At 39.7% G+C, this 25,450-nt stretch overlaps 1 long non-coding RNA gene across 1 annotated transcript; it reads right to left on the reverse strand.

Moving 5' to 3' along the window:
• Window positions 1-642: 642 nt before the first annotated feature.
• Window positions 643-25,082, reverse strand: LOC147029442 (uncharacterized). Its single transcript, XR_015055912.1, has 3 exons — window positions 24,654-25,082; window positions 20,535-20,626; window positions 643-785 (listed from the first exon to the last, which is right to left on the reverse strand). It is a non-coding gene; the product is annotated as an uncharacterized LOC147029442 (long non-coding RNA).
• Window positions 25,083-25,450: the final 368 nt, after the last annotated feature.

Genomic DNA, 25,450 nt, shown 5'->3' on the forward strand with positions numbered 1-25,450 from the left:
AAAGTTTCAAAGTTTATTAAATATAAATCTCTTTTAGAAATCCAGAATAAATCTTGTTTGCTTCTTAATTTGAAAAAAATATTTATGGATGCAAGAATATCTCAAAATCCAAATATATGTTTAAGATTGTGTCGGGTAAAAGTGATGGTTCAATGAGTTTGAGGACTGTTGAGGAGGAAGAAGTTAAAGAGAAATTTAAATAAATATGGAAATCAGTGGAGTTTGAAAAAGATGATGAATTGCAGAAAAAAAAACATACATGATGAGGACTAAGAACTCACAATAACACTTGAAATTTGAACAAAATATGTTGTGTGTGGGAGGAGAGCATGGGAGTGGATGGTTGTGTTGGAAAAAAGGGTGTGAGCAGAGGGATGTGTTGGGAAGGAAATGTGTGTGAGAGAAGGTTGTGGGAGGAGAGGGTTGTGTGGGGGAGGAGAGGGGAAGGAGGGGAGGGTTGTGTAGGGGAGAAGATGGGTGGGAGAGGGGAGTTTTGTTGGGGAGAAGATGGGTGGGAGAGGAGAGTTTTGTTGGGGAGAAGATGGGAGGGAGGGGAGGGTCATGTTGGTGAGGAGAGGGGTGGGAGGGGAGGGTTGTGTGATCAGAAAAAGAGCAATCAGAGATTGCAGACCCTCACCAGTACTTCTTTTTCGTGATTTATTTTTATAGGTTTTCTGGTAAATCCAATATGGCTGCCAAACCATGTGACATATCATATGTGAACCTTGTCTTCCTCATGGACAGGCGGTCATATGTGTAAAGTTTCGCCTCAATCTCTTCAGCCACTTCAGAGAAAAAAATGTTGAAGGCATTTTATTTTCACAATATGGCTGCTGAAACACGTGACCGATGACGTCACAATATTTTTTTCTGTGGACCATGTTATCCCGAAATGATCCTCAAAAATGTTTATACCCATGAGTAGGGTGAATATACTGATTCTGGCTCACTTTTCCCCATGTAAATGAATGGGGGATTTTCAGCGATTCATTTTTTTTCCCCCTAAAAATAAACCCCCCTTTTTATCCCAAGGTATATTTATTTGTCTCCCCTTTTATCCTTGGGACACTTTTTTTCAAATAACTAATGCAATAAGATTAAGATTTGTTCAAGTCGCAATGTGATTTGTTAAAGGTGATTCTAAAGAAATATCTGAAACAACTCAGCCTCAGGACACTCTTTTTCAAATAACCAATGCATATATTGTTTACCTCACTCATTGAACCTCAAAAGATTTGTTCATTCTCAAATTCCTTCAATAGTTTAATTTTCTTTGCACAATAATCCCCATCTAAAATATTTAAAAACAAAACATTTGAATCTTTATATTTTTTAAGATACCCCTTTTGTGCCACTACGAAATGATAAACTTCTCTTAATGCTTATGTTTGACCACCTCCTGAGCCACAGGTAATTTTTTGTTCAACCACGCCCACTTTTCATAAGCCCCGCCCACTTTGTAATGGATTTTTATTGGCCCGCCCAATTTCCTTTAAGCCCCGCCCACTTTTCATGAGGTATTTCCCTTAGCCCCGCCCACGTTTGCTAAGCCCTGCCCACCTTTCCCTAAGCCCTGCCCCCTTTTCATGAGGTATTTCCCTAAGCCACGCCCACGTTTCCTAACCCCCGCCCACTTTCTCCAAGCCCCGCCCACTTTCCATTAGGTATTTCCTTAAGCCACGCCCACTTTTTCTAAGCCCCGCCCACTTTCTACAAACCCCACCCACTTTTTATGAGATGTTTTTGTAAGCCACGCCCACTTTCCTAAACCCCGCCCACTTTCCGAAACCCCGCCTACTCTTCCATCATTTCCAGTTCATCTCTGACTCACAAAGAAATCACTAGGAAATTCTGGAATGTTCTGGTTTTGAAAAATTTCCCAACGAAGGTTTGCCTGGGCTTGCCCAGGGAATTTCCAAAGGAAACCACACCCACCAGTCTTTCCCTCGAAAAGCTTCAAGCCCAGGCTCCATTTTAAACATTTTTTTTTTTGCTGGCAATGGTGTGCTTTGTGCTTGCCTGGAACTCTCCGACTTGTATGGAACTAAACCTTCAAGTTGATGAACTGGATTCAAACCTCTTATCCATTGAGGTAAGATTTTATTTCCCTATTTTCAGTTTGATTTAAGCATCGACTCATTTAATAATTAAATAACTTAATTAATACATTATTATTTTCTCTCACAGGAAATTGTATCTGAAAATACCGATTTTGCCACAACTTTGGGTGAAATAGTTGGCTTGGTTGAAGACCTTGTGAGCCACCAAGACCCACAGAACGAGCGAGACCTTGAGTGGGATGACTTTGGGGTTCCTTGGAGATTGACTACTTGTATGGAACTAAACCTTCAAGATGATGAACTGGATTCAAACCTCTTATCTGTTGATGTAAGATTTTATTTTCCAATTTTCAAACTTTGATTGAAGCATACTCATTTAATAATTAAATCACTTGATTAATACATTCTTATTTTCTCTCATAGGAAATTGTATCTGAAATACGAAATGAAAATACTGCTTTTGCTACAACTTGGGGTGAAATTGTTGGCTTGGTTGAAGACCTTATGAGCGACCAAGACCCACAGAACGAGTTCGTCCTTAATGATCCAACCAAAAAGTTATACCTTGGAGACCAGCAAAGTCCTGAAAAAGAGTTTTGCAACAATCATACTCATTGTGAGTTATGAAGACAATACCCCCTGAACAAGTTATACCTTGATGAGCCAGAACACAAGTTTTACCTTGGAGACTCACAATTTTCAGACATTTTGAAAAATGGAGATTTCCTTGATGATCCACAGTTATATTATGTGAGATCTATCACTGAAACACATAAAAATTGGAAAAATGGAGATTTCCTTGATGATCCAGTTATACTATGTGAGATCTATCACTGAAACCCATCAAAATTGGAAAAAATGGGGATTTCCTTGATGATCCACAGTTATACTATGTGAGATTTATCAATGAAACCCATAAAAATTGGAAAAATGGAGATTTCCGTGATGATCCACAGTTATACTATGTGAGATCTATCACTGAAACCCATAAAAATTGGAAAAATGGAGTTTCCCTAGATGATCCACAGTTATACTATGTGAGATCTATCACCGAAACCCACTATATTTCTGGAAATTGTGATTCTACCTTGGAGTCTTGGATAGATGGTTATATTTTTGGAGACTTGAAATGTGGGTTCTGGCTTGATAACTCACAATGTGATACGTATCTTGGAAACTCAACAGGAATGTGGTTATACCTTGGAGACTTGGAAAGTTGGGTTTATTTTGGAGACTTGAAATGCCACCACTCTTTGGGATCAAAACCTATCAAGAAAGTTCTTACTCCCCCGTTCTACGTCATCAAACCTGAAAGCCTTAAAAGACAGAATTGGAAGAAGAGAAAAAACATTAAAAAAAAATATTGTTAGTTCTGGGAAGAAAGTGCAGGCTGACTCCCCATTTCTACATCATCAAACCTGAAAGCCTTAAAAGACAGAATTGGAAGAAGAGAAAAAAAAATGTAAAAAATATATGTAGGTGAAAATATCATTTTGAAAAGACATTGTGTTGGGCGAGGGTTGGGGGTTTGGGGTTGAGATTTTGAATATGAGGGTTGGGACACACACACACACACACACACACACACACACACACACACACACACACACACACACACACACACACACACACACACACACACACACACACACCAACAAACAAAAGTTAAGCCTTGACTATTCAGTTGAGGATTCTGTGTTTGGGGTTCACAGATCTAAGAACATCCCCCTTCACACACATTATATACTGTTATACACCTCGGACTTGGCCCTCGAGTGTCCACAACGGTGTACAGTCGGAGGGAGTGAATGACCAACCCATTGCTCCCATGGGTATTATCTGCTTAGTTTTGTCTTTTATAATTCCTGTGAATAAAATGAACCTAAAATCTCTTCCCCTTCTAAATCATATATCTTATAAGTCCAAGGAACCGTGTCTATTACACAAACAATTTTTAAAAGTTCGTTCGTCCATCGTTTAATATAACCTTTTTCAAAATGATATTTCCACCTATATATTTTTACGATATCACCAACTTTGAACTCAGGTTTTCTGATATTAATCTCTTTTCATATTTTAATTTTGTAAATGTTTGTGATGGTTTCATATTCGTTGACGTGTGAATCGTGTCATTATACTTATCCACAATATGCTGAATAAAAGATGACCATTGTTGTGAACCGAGTTCTATGAATTTTATATATAGTCTCTCTTTTAAGGTACGATTAAAACGTTCAACAACAACTGCCTTCCCTTCATTAAAGGAACTGTATTATGTAATACTGTTATCTTTTAGAAAATTCATAAATGTCTTGTTATGAAACTCTCTACCCTCATCAGTCCACAATTTTTTAGGTTTTCTCTTACTTTTATTAAATATCTGTTGAAAGGCTAACATAAGAGTATTACCTGTTTTGTTTTTTAAAGGGACAACCCATGCGTATCTACTCCTCAAATCAATAACGGTTAAAGCAGACTTGTACGCCTTATCATTATTGAGTTCAATCAAATCAGCGGACCCGATATAATCAACTTCCTTGGAATAAACCTTCCTTCTACGAAACTTTGTGAATATTGGTTTATGTAATTCATCAGCTAATTGCTCTTCAGTCTTAATTACATCATTAGAGCCTTTAAGTTGTTTTGAATTTCCAAGTCCAAGTTTAAATTTAGCACTGATCATCTTCTTCAAGATGAACCGATCAGCCTTTTCTCTCAAGGTTGGATTTTGTATCAGAGACAAATTATACAACATTTCTCTATCGGCTTCATGCTTTTCTTCCAAAGTTGTGGTATTCCCATAATCAATATTGTGTCTCATGCACACTTCATCAACACTATTGATGGGTTTACTCCATGATTTAGGATTGTCTGTCTCATCTAATCTTTTATCCAAGTTTGTGCCTGGACCACAGAAAGAATACCCTGGTAGATGTAATTCCCCTGGTATTCCAGTAGTTGTAAATTTACTTTCTGATAAAAACTTTTGTATATCTCCTCCGAGTTTGTGTTTGGAGATAAATTGATTTTTTTTTGAACCACACACTGAACATATACCTTTTTGTAAAACCCTGTTATTTTTACTTTTAATATATAAAATATTTTTTGTATTAGTTTTCTTTTTACATTTGAAACAATAACTCATTTATTTATGAGAAAAATTCCTGCAGAGTGCAAAAACCTTTTTAGTTTCCAACATGCACATTTGAATCTTAATTTTTAAAACATAAAGAATCCTTAGAAATGCCTTCACTCTCTCCGCTATTTATTTAAGAAAAAAATGAAAAACTTGAATTAAAATGAATATCTTGCCGATGTCAATAGTCTTGTCAAAATATTGCAAATGGACTTGTCAATTATTTGTTTTCCTTCTCGGTGGGTTGAGTTATTTTCTGTAATACCACCAATCTTTTTTTAATCTCACTGGTTTCCATATTTTGATATTTATTTAGTCTCGCTCTTTCCTCCCTCTCCTTTTCTCTCGACTCCTCTTTCTTCTCCCTCTCCTCCTCTTCTCTCTCTTCAACTCCTTCCTCATCCCTTACTATCCTTGAATCGCTTACACCCCATCGAATATCATACATATATTCATCAGGATTTCTTGTTATTCTTGTATCCAAAATAATTTTTTTAAAAACAGGAAACCAATAAAATTTCTTTTGAATTTCTAAAAGAGCCTTACATTTTCTTAACTTTATAATTTTTTCATTATTTAACATTCTAATTAAATCTAAAGTTGTCGGTTTATCAACATCAGCATAATGCCAATCTTTTATTGAAAATTCCTCATTCTTATGTTGTAGAACATATTTATTAAAATACCGAATACCCTTTTCTTGAAGGTATGCTTGGAATGAAATGATAATTTTCTTGAAGCCTTCTTGCTGTCATTTATGTATTAGAAATATATGTTAGAATAATATTGTGGCACAAAACACCTCCCCATAGTTAAATCATTTTGTATTTCCTTACTTATTATATATAATCCTGTTTTTTCTGTTTTCGTGATATAAACTAGTGCAAAACCATTATTATATTTATCCTTATTAAATTCTTTTATTTGTTGTTTACGAATCGTGGCTCCACAAAACTCATTCTCTATACCAAGTGGATAATTTTCTTCCTTACGAGACTGATTTAATTGTTCCAGGTCTTCTTGGTGAATTTTAAATGACCAATTATACTCTAAATCATTCATATCATACTGCCATTGTTCTTTTCTCATACAAACGATACGCCCTTCTTTGTAAAAATTTATTTTAATTCGAACTGTGAATTCTGTATGACCTGGAGATAAAGTCAACACTTTACACTAGGAAATAAGATGTTAAAACTTTTGAAACCCTGACCCAAGTATTTGAATTATTTTCTGTCGTTCTTGGGGGGACAACTGAGTTTTGCCTTTCTTAATTTCTTTAATTGCTTGTAATTTATGAGATTCCTTCTGGGCATCTTTTATGCTCTTTACAGCACCTGCTACATTTCCCACAGCAGAAGCAGTTGAACCAATTAGGTCTTTATGTTTAAAAATCGTTGAACCGATACCCATTGGAGTATCAATTATCCCATCTCCTCTAAATTGATGTTCAACACCCCTTTGTCTCTTAGGTTTATAGTATCCTCTACCAAGATACATACCTTCACCCTTGTAGTATGGGGAAAGGAACATCCCATCCCCTGTAATTATTTTATATTTTCCCAACTCGTGTTTCCTCACAATAACCATCGTATTTATTTATTGGAAAACTTCACGTTGGTGAATTCTGATGGATATAACTTCCCCATTAAAAGAAATCATACAATTACCATGGTCGGTTATCCTAAAATTTACTCTGTATGTTTTTTTTCCTGACACAGGGAGATAAACCAAATTTTAGGGTTCCATATTGAATTTAAAACCAATTGGGGTTGAGTCTGCACTGAATGAAAATATTGTATTTGTTTTTATTCCATCATTATAAGCACCATCAATCAAATCACAGTGAATTAATACCGAGTTTATTCCTGAGGATATTTGAATGACATTATCACTGTAAAACGTCCCATTAGTTTCAATCTTTTTTGAAGAGAAACCCAATAACTCTCTAAATGAATTATCAATTGTGAAATCAACCTTGTAGTTATTTTTAAGTTTAATCGTTGATTTTGAAGTATGTTTTTGAATGTCTATAACAATATTTTTTGGTTCATCACCCTGTTCTTTCAGAAGACGAGCAATTTCGGAAGATATTTGAGAAATCTCATATGCTCCGGGTGAGACTGTTATCATTTTGTATCCACTTCCGAGATTATAACTAAACTTGTCATTTTTATCCGTTATATTAAATAAGGTATTATAAGTTTCCATGGACAATAAAGATGCCTCATATTCTTTTGTTGGGTCAAGTTGTATTGGGTATAGGAATGAAGATGTGTGGTCGCTTGTTGTGAAATTAAAACTCAGGATTGTGCTTCTCATCTTATTTAATACGAGATAAAATGTCTTTATATTGAGATTTATTAATTATTTTCATGTTCATCAACTGGTCTAAAATGGCTGATGTTTCATGAAAACAATTGTTATTTCCAGCCTTCTTACTGCCTAACAACAATAACAGTCTATTAACTAATTGTGATGGGTCATTTGGAAGAAAACTAAAACCTGAACCAAGGATACTTAAAGCCTGAATAATGTGTTTCTCCTTCTCATTTTTCCTACTTTTACCAGAAATACTAACCCTATAATTTAGAGTGTTCAGCAGATCAATATATACTCTATCATCATTATTTTTCATATCCAATGGTTTATCAATATACTTTGATTCATACCTCACAGTTGAACCTTGTCTTCCATCTTTTGTGAGAAGAAACATTAATCTCAGAGTTAGTTTATCAGGGGGTTGAGCAGAATCCAAGAACTTTAGTTCATCATTAAATATTAATACCTTTTCTTGAACAAGATGAAATATTGCTGGTTGTTCTGTTGGAATGAGTCCTGCTTTGGTTTTTGAATCCGCTGAATATTCATTGTTTTGAAGAGCATTCACAAAATAATCAGGGGGTCGATTAATCTCTTCCAGTTGTTGAAATAAACCTTCATCATCATATTCTAATTCTCCGAAATGCGCTAATTCTTCCTCCGTCATTTGATCAAAATCTTTAAACATTTGAAGTTTTTGAGGAGTATATTCTACTGTGGGAACTGTGCAAACATCTTTCATTTTTTCTTGGGAAGTTTTTAAAAGTGGTTTCAAAAATGTATCTTGTTTTCTTTCAAATGCTTCTTCGCCCGTTAGTTTCTGTCTGCGTTTCTTCTTTATGTCTTCCTGTTGTTTTACAACTTTTGAAACCAACTCTTGATGTTCCTTAAATCTTCTTGCTCTTTCTTTCGCATCCATTTATTTATTGGAAAATATCATTTAATGAATTGGAAAGATCAACAAGGAAATTTTCCTTTTCTTCATCATCCAAGTAGATGTGTTCAAATAAATCCTTTTCTTTAAACATTTCATAAAATTCTTTATTAACATTTATACGAGTTGTAATTTCTTCTTCACTAATACTTGCATCTCTGCTTTTCATACGTTTGCGTTGAGTTTCTTCAACATCAAAACCGAATGATAAAATCTTCACTCAGCTCAGATGTTTAATAATTTGTCTCGTTCCTTCTGGATTCGTTTCTAATATCCCAAGACCACCAGATTTTAGTTTCCTTAACTCACTCTTAAAATGTGAATATTTTGTTGTGCCAAGAGAAACCTCCTCAAATATTTGACCTTCATTCCTCAATCACATATGTTCCTCCACTGAAATATAGTGATAATCTTCACCTTTTACTTCTCCAGGTCTTATTGCTCTCGTTGTTGTTGATACAATGCGTATCATGGGGTGTTTTTTTTTAAGTAAATTTGCAATATTCTCATTTGTACGACAGAAGAACCTTGATTTATGAAAGTTTTTTCCAGAAGCAGATTTACCCACAAGATTTATAATAATAGTTGTCATTATATATGTAATTGTTTATAAAACAAAAAATATATCCCTTAATATCTCATCTTGTTTCACAACAATATATTTATATTTTTTCAGTCGTGTGCTTCATGTAATCCCCAAATTCCTTTTTACTACAAAATGTAGAACAATTATCTCTCCAAAAATTATTTATATCTATTGAATTTAACTTGAATAAAATAAAAGTATTAGCATTGTTTCTGATGGAACGACAAGGAAGTAGAAAGTGCGATTGACTAAGATAAATACAATTACAAGAAGAATGTCTCCCTCTTGTGTAGTAGCTGTCCATTATCGTTTGGTTTGTCTCATTAACACAATCAAAGATAACAAGGTTCTTTTTTGATTTATCCAAATGTTGGGGAGACGGTATATCATCCGTATTATCACGAAGAATACAAATTATCGGTTTTGATTTCTTTTTACATCTCTGTGTATCACAAAATAGTTGAATTATATCTTCAATGTTGTAATCATTTCGGTTTTTTTGAAGTTTAAATAAACCGATTATATCTTCTTTTTGAAGACCAGCATTAAAACCTTGTGAGAGTATTTGATACTCTGGTTGAAAACTCGACTTTGTGAAAATTATTAAATTATCATAATCTAAAAAGTTGGGAGTCAGGAGCATCTTCAAAAGTAAGCAGGTTTTTCTACATCCGCTTGAACCAAGTATGAGACATCTTAATGAATTTGGAAGATTTTTATGATTGTTAAATTTCATCTTATTTTCCCAAATGGGTAAAAAAGTCATTCATTTATATATTTGGAAAACAGGTTATTTAATTTATTATTGGCTTTTTTAGAAACTCTATATTTTATCCTGAGTTCAGTTTTAATTTCAAGAAAATCCATTATTTTATTTATGCAATATCTTGTGTTGATATTTCCCTGAAAATCACATCCATGAATAATATATAACAACAATCCTTTGAACATTTCGCAAATACGTTCAGTTTCTTCCCTTGTAAAGAAAGGTGTGTTATCACCCTCATACTTTACATTCATATCTCGAATCAATCTTGTAAAGTAATTCATTTTTGGTGTAAATCTAAAAGAATTATTTTCCTTTTTAAATTTTTTATTATCATTAATTTGAAGATAATCACAGAATATACATTGTTTATAGGCTTTTGACTCTGTGTTTAATCCCTGTCTTTCACACGCAGGACAATTCTCAAATTTGTCACATGGAGAATCAGGGAAGTCCGCATATTTATAAAGTAAAACTTTACTTAAACTGAAATTCATCTATACTTTCAGTTGCATATTGACTCATATTTAATAATATAACCATCGATATCTACAAACTTTTTTTCATTACCAGATTCAACGACAACATTTTTTATATTAAAGGTAATTTTAAAATTATCTTTAACTGCTATTGAACGAAATGTCATTTCACCTGATATATTAACATCCTTTATTTCATCAGGATTTACATCTTTAGGGTTGTTGAAAAAAATACAAATTTCTCCTTGCATATTACAGATGGTCTTATCTTTTCTTTCTAAAGCTTCATCCATAAGGTTTTTGTTTTTTGATATTTTTTCTTGTTTCATTGCTTTTTCTAGTTTTGAATATATTACCAGAAGGAGAGGAGAAACTTTTGTTCGAGATACTTTAATTGATGTTCTACCAGGTATACTAAAAGCCCTTCCAATTAAGGAAATTGAAGAACTCATCTTATCCACCATAATTGTTTTATTTATCTTTGTTCAATTTTACATCCTTGACATATTTCTCAGTATCTTTTACAAATGAAGAGATTGATTGAAACTTGTCTTTTGTGTCTTGAAGCATTGTATTTATTAAGTGAAAAAAGTTGGAGGATAAAATGGTTTTAAGCACAGATTCACCTATAAATTAAACGAAATTTTCATCAAGAAAATTTTAGTTTAAGCAAAGTTTTATTATATAAATATGGTGAATACAACGTACTGCAATGTTTGTAATCACGAATATAAACATTATAAAAAACACCTTCAAACCAACAAACACACATTTAATCTATTTCATCAAATATCTCCTCTTGAGTTGGAAAGAAAACATTGTGATATCTGCTCAAAGGATGTTTTGAAGAGTAGTTATAATAGACATCTTCAATCACAAAAACACAAGAAAAATGAGTTTAAAGTAAAGGGAGACTATTATATTGAAAACACTGATGGGGCATTTAAAGGGCATATAAAAATAAGGATTTTTCAATTTGGAGAACCCGGTCCATCATCAAGAGCTGAATCAATTTAAATAGTGAAACCTGATGTTGAAAAAGTTATTAGAAAGACATTAAAATAAATGAAAACTTTAAAGTTTTATACGGGAGTGAAAATGAATATGAAAAGACAAGATGAAGAACAAACTACTTAGATGAGAACAGATCTTCATTTTATAACATCATTTCAAGATTTTTTGAATAGTGGGGTTTATGAAGAACTATCAAGACAAGAGGAGGATGTTGATAATACAGTGGTAGGAAGTGGATTTCATATTAAAAAAGAAATCATCTTTTTAGATATACACATTCTAAAATCAAACCCTCTTAAAGCTTCTTCTTATATTGAATTACCAAAAGAAATAAAACTAAAGAAGGCAGTTGTTAATATTAAGAACAATGATAATAAATGTTTTCTCTGGTCTATTCTTGCTTACTTACATCCACCAAAATGTAATTCAGAAAGAGTAAAACAATATATGAAATATGAGAATACCTTGGACATGAAAGATTTTAAATTCCCAATGCCACTAACAGATATTCCTAAATTTGAGAAAAAGAATAATCTTTCTATTAATGTATATGGATTAACGGATACAAAGTTCAAATATGAAAAATTTCAAAAAACTATCAAAATGAAGAAACACACATTGATCTTTTATATTTTAGTGTTGGAAAGAATTCACATTATACATACATCAATAATTTATCAAGATTAATCTCTTCTCAGGTATTCAGAACAGCAAACAAAATATATCCTTGCAAGCGATGTCTTAATTCATTTTATACAAAAGACCGATTAGAACAACATTCAAAATATTGTAGTAATCATAAATCAGCTGTAATTACAATGCCGAAACCTGGTGAAAAGATTTCTTTTGAAGATTATAATAAATCTATCATGTACCCATTTGTGATATATGCTGATTTTGAATGTATCCTAAAAAAGATAAATACTGCTTCTCCTAATCCAAAAGAATAATATACAAATAAATATCAAAAACATATTCCTTGTGGTTTCTGTTATTTTCTCAAAGCATCTGTTGGAGAAAAGTATAATAAACTTGAACATTACAGTGGAAAAAAAGCTTCACAAGAGTTTGTAAAACGATTAGAAAAGGATTGTATAAGACTAACTAAATTAGTGAGAGAAACAATGAACCGATGAAATTAACCGAAGAAGAAAAATTAGAATTTAGAAAGAACAATATCTGTCATATTTGTGAGGGGGAAATTGAGGAGTCTAAAGTTAGGGATCATTGTCATCTTCCTGGTAAATATAGAGGTCCCGCTCATTCCTGTTGTAATCTTAATTATAAATTTCCTTCTTTTATTCCAGTCTTTCTTCACAACAGCACCAACTATGATACACATCTATTTATAAATGAACTTTCAAAAACACCAGTATTAGGTTTCTAGATTCTTCCAAGTTTATGGGAACACCACAAGCCAACCTCGCATCAAATCGAAGATCCACGGGGTGTTTTCCAAATCTTAATTCATTCTTTCCAAAAGAGGAAATTCTCACTAAAGAGGAAATTCAGATGAAAGAGAGATTTCAAAGTAAAGAGGAAATTCTAATTAATGAGGAAATTAATGAAGAAATTCTTACTGAAGATGAAATTCTCTTCATAAAGAAGTTATTAACAACATTCTATGAAAAAGAGGGATAAGTTTTGCATCAGAGAAGCTTGAAACAGTTTTTGAGAGAAGGACTGAGAGTAGCTAAAATTCATAGAGTTTTAAAATTTAAACAAAGTCCTTGGATGAAAAAGTATATTAAATTCAATACAGATATGAGAACAAATAAAAAGGTAATATTTGAAGGGGAATTCTATAAATTGATGAATAATGCTGTCGTTGGAAAGACAATGGAGAATGTTATAAAACAGGCAAAACATTAGATTTGCAACATCTTGGAAAGAAGCTTCGAGATTGATAAATAAAACAAGTTTTAAGAGAGAAGAGGTTTTTTTCAGATAACTTTTCTGCTATTCATATGGAAAAGGAACGTATTGTAATGGATAAACCAATTTATATTGGAACAGCAGTTCTTGATTTATCAAAGATATTGTGACGTCCACGGGACTTGAACAGTCCCGCCAACGTAGAATGAGCCAAAACGATGGAGGTGGTTTATTTATTTATAACCCAAACATGGCGGTTCTAATCGCTCTACCGTAAACGGGAAGAGGAAGGTGGCACGAGTCGCTTTTCACTGAGTTGATGATGTTTATTTGTTTTTATTATTAACCAGAAATAACAAGACTCGGCAAGAAGAGGGATCCGGGGCGATTCGACGGGATGGTGTGGGATCGGGCGTGGGGAAAACAGACAATTCCAATGAATATACTGATCTCAAACCCTCTAAGGCGCCAAGTACACACACACACACACACACACACACACACACACACACACACACACACACACACACACACACACACACACACACACACACACACACACACACACACACACACACACAACGTAGCTATTTCTGGTGATCAGGCTGGACCGTGGTGTGGACGCAACTGTCCCTGGATCAGCGTCGGACGAGCTGGCCTTGCTCTCGTCAGGGGGGGCAGGAGAAACCGTGGTGCTGTCGACCTCCTGGTCCTGGCCCAAGTCCGCTCACAGCCGCCAGGGAACCAGTTCTGGCACCAAATTGCGAGCAGGAGAGGGAGGCAGGTCCGCCCGCCGTTCGATCCCGTACTCCGAGTCAGCAGAACCTCAGAGCCAACCAGGGTGAGGCACGAGGCTCAGCAAGGCTCCAAGACACGATGAAGAACACGATCGAATCAGCACAACAACAAGTACGCTTCCCGCGCAACAGCCTCCACACCAAAAAAACACGATCTTTTTGTCCCGATCTTCTTCCTCTTCCTTTTCGACCCCGAACAGAACCTTTTTATCCTCCTGTCCTCGTCACTTCCAATCGAGCCGTTTATTGGCCCACCGCCGTCGCCTTCTGCCAATCGGGATCACGGGGCGAAGCCATCCGCTGCACTGTCCTGTGACGTCACGGCCAGCCTCCAGGGACTACTAAAAGGGGTTTACGCAGACACACTTACCCTATCCCGTGTCCCTATCTAATTATGTGACAATTATCATTTCCCCCTTGAAGAAATGAACATTTACGAGACAACTTATCACCACTGAATTGCTACTTATTACATCGAGATCCTGGTAAACTCGAACAGCATGGCATACCTAATTAAACATCCTAATTACCCTTTGAATGCATACCCCCCCCTCAAACGTAACACTGCCCCCTCCTCTGGTACCGCAGCTCCTGCAAGGTATATCACAGGCGCTAATTTTACCTGGGGAGCCTGGGGTTAGCTGTTAGGGTTAGGTACCTGGGGAGCCAATTTTCAAATTTGCTTGCCCAAAAATTATGCGGACATCATGCCCTTGCTGCACATGTCAAGTTGTGCGGGATCGAGTGGGACTCATACATCTTCACAACACTCACACCATGGTCATCATCACATTTCTAGGTCATGGTCCTCATTTTAATCATGCAGGCTGAATCCCGTCGTAGCCGTGGGGTGGGTTACCACAAGATGATGGGGGCATCTCAGGTGCAACCATGCCCACAGGTAAGCTTTAGTCCAACCCAGACGTTTCTCCGCCCCGCTCCCTTTTGATTCCCACCCCCCTGGTTGCAATCAGCTCTCATCCCGTACAACACCCTGGAAGGGGTCTCACTGACTCCTCTGGCCTTCCTGGGTCACCAAGGTCCTACCCGCCTTGGTCGCCCAACCAGACCCTCTCCCACTTGCCTCCAGACACTGTCACCATTAGCCACCAGGGGTGAATCTCCTTGAAGGGGGTCGCAATTCCCGCTCACCGTGAGCTTCAGCAATCCCTGTGGACAAGCACATCATCCCCACCCACAAATCCCACATGACTCCCCCGCCCCATCGGCCTTACATGTGACACCTGCATTTCTAACACTTCACCGACCATGACCTTCCCTGTTACCACACCATGTCCAATAAAAAAATCAATGTGTGCACCATACATTTCACTTCTTAACTTAAAACAACTCACACAGCACTTCTCACCCGATCCACGCACCAGCCATTGGACAGCCACTTGTGCCCGCTTTGTTATCAATTACCCACTGTCCCGATTGTCACTCTAAAACCCAGCAGAACTTATAAACCCATGCCAATTTTCCCACAATTCGTTTTTTTTTTTCCACCAAAGGAGGGCACTTCGCCACAATCTCAGCAGCCGAGCATGTCCGTATATGCTCAGCCCAATCGAGTCTCCCCGACCCCCGACAGTGATCTCCGGACCCGACCTATGAAAGGGCATCTCGGATAGACCTGGCGGTTCAGCAGGAGGATTCACCCTCTCCGAGTCTAAAAGTCTATTGGAGGGTCCCTCCATCGCCGGGTACCGGCAATATCGTTGCACGTGTCCTCTTCGCCCGCACCGGAAACAACTCCCCATAAAAGGCCGCCGTGAGTATCGGTGAAATGTCTCTTCCGGTTCCGGACCCCCTCGGCCATAATTGAATTGCTCTATTGGCTGGGCTGGACCCCGCCGCTTTGGCGCACTAACTACCGGATTACCCTTTATCAAACTTGACAGTTTCTGGCAAATTTCCTGAAACATTTGGGTCATGCCAATTTCTCCCAGCCCCCCTCCCTGATCCTGGATCTCTGCCTGTCGGATCCTCACCGATGGCCACTCTGGAACCCGACCCGGCCGACTCCACGAGGCCAGCCTGGCCGCGCACTCGGCCGCTCGGTGAACGGTGGGTGGATCCTGTAACTCCACTAGTGCTCGGACCTCAGGGTCAGGAAGAGCAGCTAAAAATTTCTCTTGTGCCAGTCTGTCCGATGCCTCCACTGAAAGGTCCCGATACGCGATCCTGACTGATTGGTAAATGTCCTGCGCCAGCTCCTGCACTGTCTCACCCGGCTTTAATCTGCGGTGCTGGAGCTGGGCCCGCACCAGATCACAGTTTGCCGCGAACCCAAACCGACGGCTCAACGCCTCGCAAATGTGGGAGCTGGTCAAATCCCCTCCGCGATCACGTTTAACACATCTGCGGCTGGTCCCCGCAACGTTGCCACCAAATTCCCTGTACGTTCCCGCTCATTCCACCCGTTTAGTCGGGAAATACACTCAAATTGCGTCAGAAAAGCTTCAAGGCTCCCTGACCCGTCAAAATTTACCAGGGGGATCACTTTTACGGTGGCCCGCTTCTCAGTTTCTCCCTTGTCCGAATCCAGCCCAGGGATCAAACACCCTTGTGGCTGCGTATCCAATTTCGGAGCCCACTGTGGCCAAAGATGTTTTGTGGTGAGGGTCTCATGGGTCAATTTTGCCTCCTGTTCCAAACGTTGAATGGACCGATTCACCTCTTCCCGCAGGATCTTCTGGGCCTGCACAACCTCCTCCAAGGCTCCGTCGCGAGTTTGTAGCTGCTCCTCAACCAACCCGGACACTCTACTTACAAAAGACGGCTCTACCAGGCCTTTATCCAAGACTTCATCTTGGCTCATAATTTTATCTTGTTCGTCCAAACGAGCCTCCAATCCTTTTACCTCCTCCGCCAAATTCATCCCTTGCTTCCTCAGCTCTCCTCACTCTTCAACTTGCAGCTGCATTCGAGCATCCACGCAGGCACGATGACGTTCCAGGCTTTCATCCACTTTATCAACCCGAATGTTCGTTGCATCAATTTTATCTACCAATTTTTTTCGTATATTTTCCCCCTCCAATGTAATTTCTACCTTTGTTTCCTCCAATCTATCCTCGAATTTACTTTGTATTTCTCCCAATTTAACATCGACACACTCCTGAATCTAAGTTTTCATTTTCTCCATCTTTTCCCCCAATTCATCCCTCATTAAATCAATCCGTGCACCCAACTGTTCCCCCATTACCCCCAATCGATCCGCCATCTCTGCCCCCTGTGCCGTCATTTTTGCCCTCTGTGTCACGAATTGATTTTCCATTTGTGCCGTCATTTCTGCCCCCTGTGCCGTCATTTCTGCCCTCTGTGTCACGAATTGATTTTCCATTTGTGCCGTCATTTCTGCCCTCTGTGTCACGAATTGATTTTGCATTTGTGCCGTCATTTCTGCCCTCTGTGTCACGAATTGATTTGCCATTTGTACCGTCATGTCCGCTCTTAAACGTTCCAACAGTGTCTGGATCGTCATCTCAATGGTTTCCGGCGCTGCCGGCCACGTTACGGGCAATGAAGCACGGTCCACGCTCGGAATGGGGGAGGTTCCAACCCTACCCCCGTCTCTCCCTTCTTCCCCCGACTCGCTGCCAGACACGTGGCCTTCCTCCTCAAACATCTGCACATCCGCCATGGTGCAGAAGTCCCGTTTGCCGCCAATTAAATTTAATTTGAAAGCTCCCGCCAAAATTTTCCCACGCTCGTGCGCTTTTCTGCAGTAATTTTATATTCCAATTCGTGTCGAGATTTTAATCTTGGTATATTCTCCCGATACCAAATATAATTTAGAGGGGTTCGAACATCCAACACCCTGACACCAATGTGACGTCCACGGGACTTGAACAGTCCCGCCAACGTAGAATGAGCCGAAACGATGGAGGCGGTTTATTTATTGATAACCCAAACATGGCGGTTCTAATCGCTCTACCGCAAACGGGACGAGGAAGGTGGCACGAGTCGCTTTTCACTGAGTTGATGATGTTTATTTGTTTTTATTATTAACCAGAAATAACAAGACTCGGCAAGAAGAGGGATCCGGGGCGATTCGACGGGATGGTGTGGGATCGGGTGTGGGGAAAACACAGACAATTCCAATGAATATACAGATCTCAAACCCTCTAAGGCGCCAAGTACACACACACACACACACACACACACACACACACACACACACACACACACACACACACACACACACACACACACACACACACACACACACACACACACACACACACACACACACACACACACACACACACAGTAGCTATTTCTGGTGGTCAGGCTGGACCATGGTGTGGACGCAACTGTCCCTGGATCAGCGTCGGACGAGCTGGCCTTGCTCTCGTCAGGGGGGGGCAGGAGAAATCGTGGTGCTGTCGACCTCCTGGTCCTGGCCCAAGTCCGCTCACAGCCGCCAGGAAACCAGTTCTGGCGCCAAATTGCGAGCAGGAGAGGGAGGCAGGTCCGCCCGCCATTCGACCCCGTACTCCGAGTCAGCAGAACCCCAGAGCCAACCAGGGTGAGGCACGAGGCTCAGCAAGGCTCCAAGACACGATGAAGAACACGATCGAATCAGCACAACAAGTACGCCTCCCGCGCAACAGCCTCCACACCAAAAAAACACGATCTTTTTGTCCCGATCTTCTTCCTCTTCCTTTTCGACCCTGAACAGAACCTTTTTATCCTCCTGTCCTCGTCGCTTCCAATCGAGCCGTTTATTGGCCCATCGCCATCGCCTTCTGCCAATCGTGATCACGGGGCGGAGCCATCCGCTGCACTGTCCTGTGACGTCACGGCCAGTCTCCAGAGAATACCAAAAGGGGTTTACGCAGACACACTTACCCTATCCCGTGTCCCTATCTAATTACGTGACAATTATCATTTCCCCCTTGAAGAAATGAACATTTACGAGACAACTTATCACCACTGAATTGCTACTTATTACATCGAGATCCTGGTAAACTCGAACAGCATGGCATACCTAATTAAACATCCTAATTACCCTTTGAATGCATACCCCCCCACTCCCTCAAACGTAACAATATTTATGTATGATTATTTGTATAATGGCTTCAAGAAAGAGTATGGTGAAAATGTTTCATTGTTGTATATGGACACTGATAGTTTTATCCTAGATATAAAAACTGATGATGTTTATAAAGATATGAAGAAAAATATTGGAGTATATGATACAAGTAATTTTAGTAAGAAGAGCGAGTTATTTTCCAAAAAGAATGAAAAGGTTATTGGTAAGTTTACGGATGAGTTGGGTGGAAAAGTAATGAGTGAGTTTATTGGATTGAGAGCAAAGGCATATGATTATAAGTATGGTGATCAGATTGATGAGGTTAAAGGGAATAAAGAAATATGTAAGAAAGAAATCAATAACTTTTACAAATTATTATAATTGTTTGATGAATAAGAAAGAAGAATATAGGAAAATGAATACAATAAGAAGTTATAAACATAACATATATAGTGAAGAAGTAAATAAAAAGGCATTAGGAGCCTTTGATGATAAGAGATTTATTTTAGATAATGGAATAGATTGTGTTCCATATGGATATTGTATTTTAACGATGATTGTGATTGTAGATTGATTTTAATAGATCGTGTTTTAACGATGGGAAGATGGGTGAGGGTATTTTTAGGGCTACCACCGCGTTTTTTCACAATATATAAATGGTCAAACCAAGTATTAATCAAACTAAAGAGTGGAGAAAATCTCAGTCTTGGGATAAAAATGGAAAACATAATGAATGTGAAAAATATCAAATAAGCCTTATTGAAAAAAAAACGAAAACAAAGGTAAATAAAACAAATAAGCGAATCAATTTAAAAACTAGTAAGTTAGAGGATGCAAAGAAAAAAATAAATATACTTGAATGGACTGAAAACTTTGATGGTTATCAATTGACCAATGGAAAAACAATTTACAATAATCTCAAAATGATATGTGGCTCAGGAAGTGGTCAAACAAGAGCATGAAGAGAAGTTTATCATTTCGTAATGGCACAAAAGGGGTATCTTAAAAAATAAAAAGATTCAAATGCTTTGTTTTTAAATATTTTAGATGGGGATTATTGTGCAAAGAAAGTTAAACGATTGAAGGAATTTGAAAATGAACAAATCTTTATAGGTTCAATGAGTGAGCTAAACAATATGAATTGGTTATTTGAAAAAGAGTGTCCCGAGGCTTAGATGTTTCAGATATTTCTTTAGAATCACCTTTAACAAATCACATTACTACTTTACGACTTGAACAAATCTTTATCTTATTGCATTGGTTAATTGAAAAAAAAGTGTCCCGAGGTTAAAAGGGGAGACAAATAAATATATCTTGGGATAAAAAGGGGGGTTTATTTTTCGGGGAAAATAAAATTAATCGCTGAAAATCCCCCATTCATTTACATGGGGAAAGTAAGCCAGAATCAGAATATTCACCCAACTCCCATTGGATGTGGCGTTCTACAGATGCAATTATGACGTCATATCGAGAGCACCTTTGATGTCATAAAAAATACACTCATTCCACATGAGGAGTACTTACATTCTGCCAAGTTTCAATTTTTTCCTTGGTGCTGTTTCAGATAGAGGTCGAAAGTTTTCCGTTTTTCCAACAAGGCTGCCATACCACGTGACCTATGACGTCATAATTATCATTAAAACATTCTGCATGAGCAGTCACAACAATAGTGAAAATTTCTTGAACACCAGAATGCAGAGCAGTCAGGCTTTACACCAAAGAAGTCAACGATTGACCGCATCCTTGCTCTTCGGGTCCTCACCAAACACAGATGAGAGTTTTGGCAAGGGCTGCTTGCAGCCTATGTTGATCTCTGTAAAGCGTTTGATTCAGTGAATCGGGATGTCCTCCAGAGGATTCTCAGTCTATGTGGGGTGCCATCAAAACTGATTAATCTGATGTCTGAACTACACTCTGGTACTGGGAGTACTGTGAGATGTGGTGATACCATCTCTGACTTGTTTCCAGTTGTTGCTGGAATTCTTCAGGGGTGTTTGTTGCCCCACACACTTTTCAGCGCTTGAATGGACTGGGGTCTGGGGAGGATGTCAGATAGGTCAAGCTGAGGAGCATCGTTTGGGAATGTCAAGATCTCTGCCCTTGATTTCGCAGATGATGCAGTCATCTTTGCGGAGACTCTGGATATCCTTTTGGGGGCCCTCAAGGTGCTGAATGAGGAATCGGAGCCGCTCGGATAACGGGTTTCTTGGTCAAAACTGAGATCCAGGCTTTCAATGACATCTTGGATGCTGCTATCCTGTCTGTACCTATTTGTGGCAAGGATGTTGAGGTCACAGAGAGATTCACTAACCTTGGCAGTGATATTCATGTCTCTGCTGGCTGTGAGCCAGAGGTCAACAGATGTCTGGGTCAGGCCTGGAGAGTCATGGATTCACTGGATAATGGGGTGTGGCCGTACCGGTTCCTGTGCGGGAGGACGAAAGTCCGAGGCTTCAGGTCCTTGCTGCTTCCAGTCTTGCTCTATGGATGTGAGACTTGGACTCTGACCAGGGATCTGAGATGGAGACTTAATTCCTTTGGCACCGGGTCTCTTCGGAGAATCCTTGGCTGTCGCTGGTCAGACTTTGTGTCCAACGAGCGGTTGCTGAGAGGGACTCAGATGAGATTTGTTACCTGCATAGCACGTGAGCGTCAGCTGTTGCTATGTGGACATGTGGCTCGTTTTGCTGATGCTGATCCTTCTCACCAGATTCTCTCAGCGAGGGAGTCTCATGAGTAGAGGAGGCCAATGGAATGAACCATATGACTCCTGGTTGCAGCAGGTTGATCAGCATCTCAAGGAGATGGGGATGGGCCATGCATGTGCCTGGGGGATGGCCAGACGGAGGCTCCGGGAGTTCTGACAGAAAGTGGATGCAGCGATGCGCTGCTCTGGCGCATGCTTCAATGCCTGACCTGACCTCTTGGGAGGGGGAAGATGAGGCCCTGGTTTGGGGGTGAGGAAGAGCAAATACGGGACAAAGTTTGGAGGGTGAGGTAAAGGCTTGGGGGTGGGTGGGATGAGGACTTTTGGTGGGTGAGGTTGAGGAGATGTCAGAAATGCATGTGTAAGTTTACTCACAATAACTTTATAACTGTTGGCCAAGGCATTACGCTTTGATTGGACACCTGACCCTGATCCATGACAGTTTTTATTATTATTCAATTGAATTTAGGAGATTAAAATAAATTCAATTAAAATAAAATGGAAGACCAAATAGGAACAGTCCTGCATTGGAGATCATCAGAAGTTTCACAAACAAGAAAAAGCAAAGATGAAGTTATCAGGAGGAACCTGGATAAGATTCACATTTCAGCTGCTGCTCCTCTTCCCCCAAACCCATCCAGGAACAGCCAAGTGAACCTTATGAAAAAAAAAAAAAAATCCAAAAGAACTCAGATTAAAAAAAACAAAAAGTTTGTCATACCCATTGGATGTGGCGTTCTACAGATGCAATTATGATGTCATAACGAGAGCACCTATGACATCATTAAAAAAAGCAACCTCATTCCCCAAGAGGCGGACTTGCAGTGTGCCAAGTTTCAATTTCTTCTTGTTGTGGTTTCAGAGATCGAGATCCAAACTTTTTCCATTTTTTCCAACATGGCTGCCACATCATGAGACATACGACGTCAGAATTATCATTACAACATTCCACGCGAGTGGGTGCACCGATTGTGAAAATGTCCTCTCCATCCGACAAGCGGTTGCGGAGAAAAACATTAAAGTTCTGTGCGGCCAAACAAACAGACAGACAGACAAACGCGACAGACCAATATACTTGGCAAAAAAAAATTTCCCCAAAATAACAATCAAACAAACAAACGGACCCAAATGCAATATCCTCTCCTTCGGCGAGGGTAACAAATTCTTATATTCCATCATGAGCCTTGCCCCAAACGTTTGTCCTTGTTCCCCATCGAACTGCAACAGCCTGATTTCTGACCAATTCAATCTCAGCTTCTCCAGCCACTTCCTGCCCATCAAGCTTGGTCCTGTTTGGGTTACATCTGCTCTCAAAATCCTTTTCTGTTCCTGGAACATCAACTCCACATCGACTTCACTAAGTACAGAGACTTGCTCAATTGTAAACGTTTTAATTATTCGATGACATGGTAGCATGGCAGGTTTCAGTGCGAGTCATAAACTTTTTTTGGTGATGACAGAGCATGATGCCCCCATGTTAATTTTCATAGGAACGTCCACACCTCCAACATTTCGTGTGTACACATTGGCTCCGGCACCCGGTGTATGGGAGATTACATCGTACTCCATCTCACTGAGTCCACCATCGACCTCTGATGATTGGTTATCGTTGATCACGCCCATGTCAGACAGCTCCAAGTGCTTCACTTCCGACATCTGACGTGGCATTGGCTTGCCCATCTGCGTGACAGCGGGCTTGGTTATACAGCGTCGGGCAATGTGTCTCATTTCATCACATCGAAGACACTTTTCATTCTGAAATTGGAAGATTTCTGGAGCATGTCTGCCTCCACACCTCCAGCAACGGACTCCAGCAACAGCAATTAGATCCATTTGACGACTGATTCTACGCCAATGTGCTCGACACATCACAAATCACCGCCACTCCGTGTCTTGCCGCTTCATGAGCCAAGGCTTTCTCTGTAACCTGCCCCAATTCTAGATCAGACTCCAACAATTTTTTCTGCAAAGCCTCATCCCTCAACCCAAAGGTGAACTGGTCCCGCATCATGTCTTCAAACAGGGCTCCATACTCACAACGCTCACTCCTTTCTCGAAGTTTCGTGAGGTATGCACTTATGGCCTGTCACGGATGCTGTGCACACCCCCTCAGCCGAAACCGTGCCATGGTTTTATTGGCCTCGAGGATAATGTTCCTTCACCTTCTTCACAATCTCCTCGTATGTTCCCTCTCCCAGCTTGGAAGGTGACATGAACGATCACATTACTTGGTGTACTTCAGTTCTGACGACAGTCAGCAATATCGCCCTCTTTTGGTTTTCATCGGTGATCTGTTTGGCCTCACTGGAGAACGAGAGTCTCTCAATGTTGGCCTTCCACGACTCCCTCGTCGGCCGGAACTCGTCCGATTTTCCATAGATCGCAATCTCAAGAATGTAGTTTTCCTCGTCACCAATTATTTAATGCCCCCAGAAGTCAGTGTCACTCCCCAAAGTCCATAAACAATGTTTCTTGCAAGCAAGAAGCGAAATCATTTGGTATGAACAACAATCAGAGCAGGCATCGCCATTCCGGGCCGTGGCGTGCTTCTCCCACGATGTGCCTTGCCGGATCCGGGTGTTTTTCATTAAAGCTTCAAATACACAAATAAACAAATAACGACTGGTGAGATTCCGAGGGTAAACAAGAAAGCACGAACTCCCTTCAGACTGATTACCAGATTTCATTCCCGATTTGGACACTTATTTAATCTGGATGATATCCGATCCTCAAAACTGAAATAATATTTGGATGATATAGTTTAATTAGTCCGTGAGAGGAGATCGTGGAAAATCGTATCATTTAATGCATGAAATCACTCCAAGCTCCTAATTTGGAAACCATAGCACTTACAAAAGCGAAGTAAACAACGATTCGCAACGATGATGAACAAGCATTCAATGTGAGTGTGGAAAGTGAAGAGAAAAAAAAATCACCTTGTCGTTCATGAATCGTTGCGGCCTGTTCCAAGCCGAGGCATGGTGGAGTTGGACAAAAAACATGGCGGCTTCAGACCCCAGCGAGGTTACCAAGGAAACACCTCAAGACCCCAAAGAGAGCGGTGACCGTGGATCGCGTGATGAAGGATGTGCTGTACTGTACTGGGAGATGCTTAGCAGGCAGACACGAAGCGGAGGAACAGTCGAGCCGGGCTGTGTTGCACGAGTGCGAGCGCGGGCGTACTGTGCCCGCGGCTCCCCTTTATTCCGTACTCGGTACACTCACGAGCCGGCCGACTCCAGCATTACTACGACGCCTCAGGTGGCGTGCACACCTCATATCCCTTGCCGACCCCACGGCCACCCCTCTCATCATCACGCCCACCATGCATCATCACCATGCCCTTCCCCATAGGCCCGCAGACTCCACCACAAAGGATATAATTAAATAAGTCGTTAATTATCTTCAGAAGGTGTTTTAGTTTTCTCAAACACACAATTTCACTTTTACACTTCCTTGGGGTTTTATTCGTATGAGTGCAAAGTTTCAGGCTTCTTTGTTTCATGGTTTGGAGTTATGGAGGAGAGGAAAACACACACACACACACACACACACACACACACACACACACACACACACACACACACACACACACACACACACACACACACAATGACACACACACACACACACACAATGACACACACATACACACACACACACACACACACAATGACACACATACACACACGCAATGACACACACACACACACAATGACACACACACACACAC

Source organism: Eptatretus burgeri, chromosome 3, assembly GCF_056783735.1.
Source record: "Eptatretus burgeri isolate ZD-2024b chromosome 3, Ebu_testis_v1, whole genome shotgun sequence".
NCBI lineage: Eukaryota > Metazoa > Chordata > Myxini > Myxiniformes > Myxinidae > Eptatretus > Eptatretus burgeri.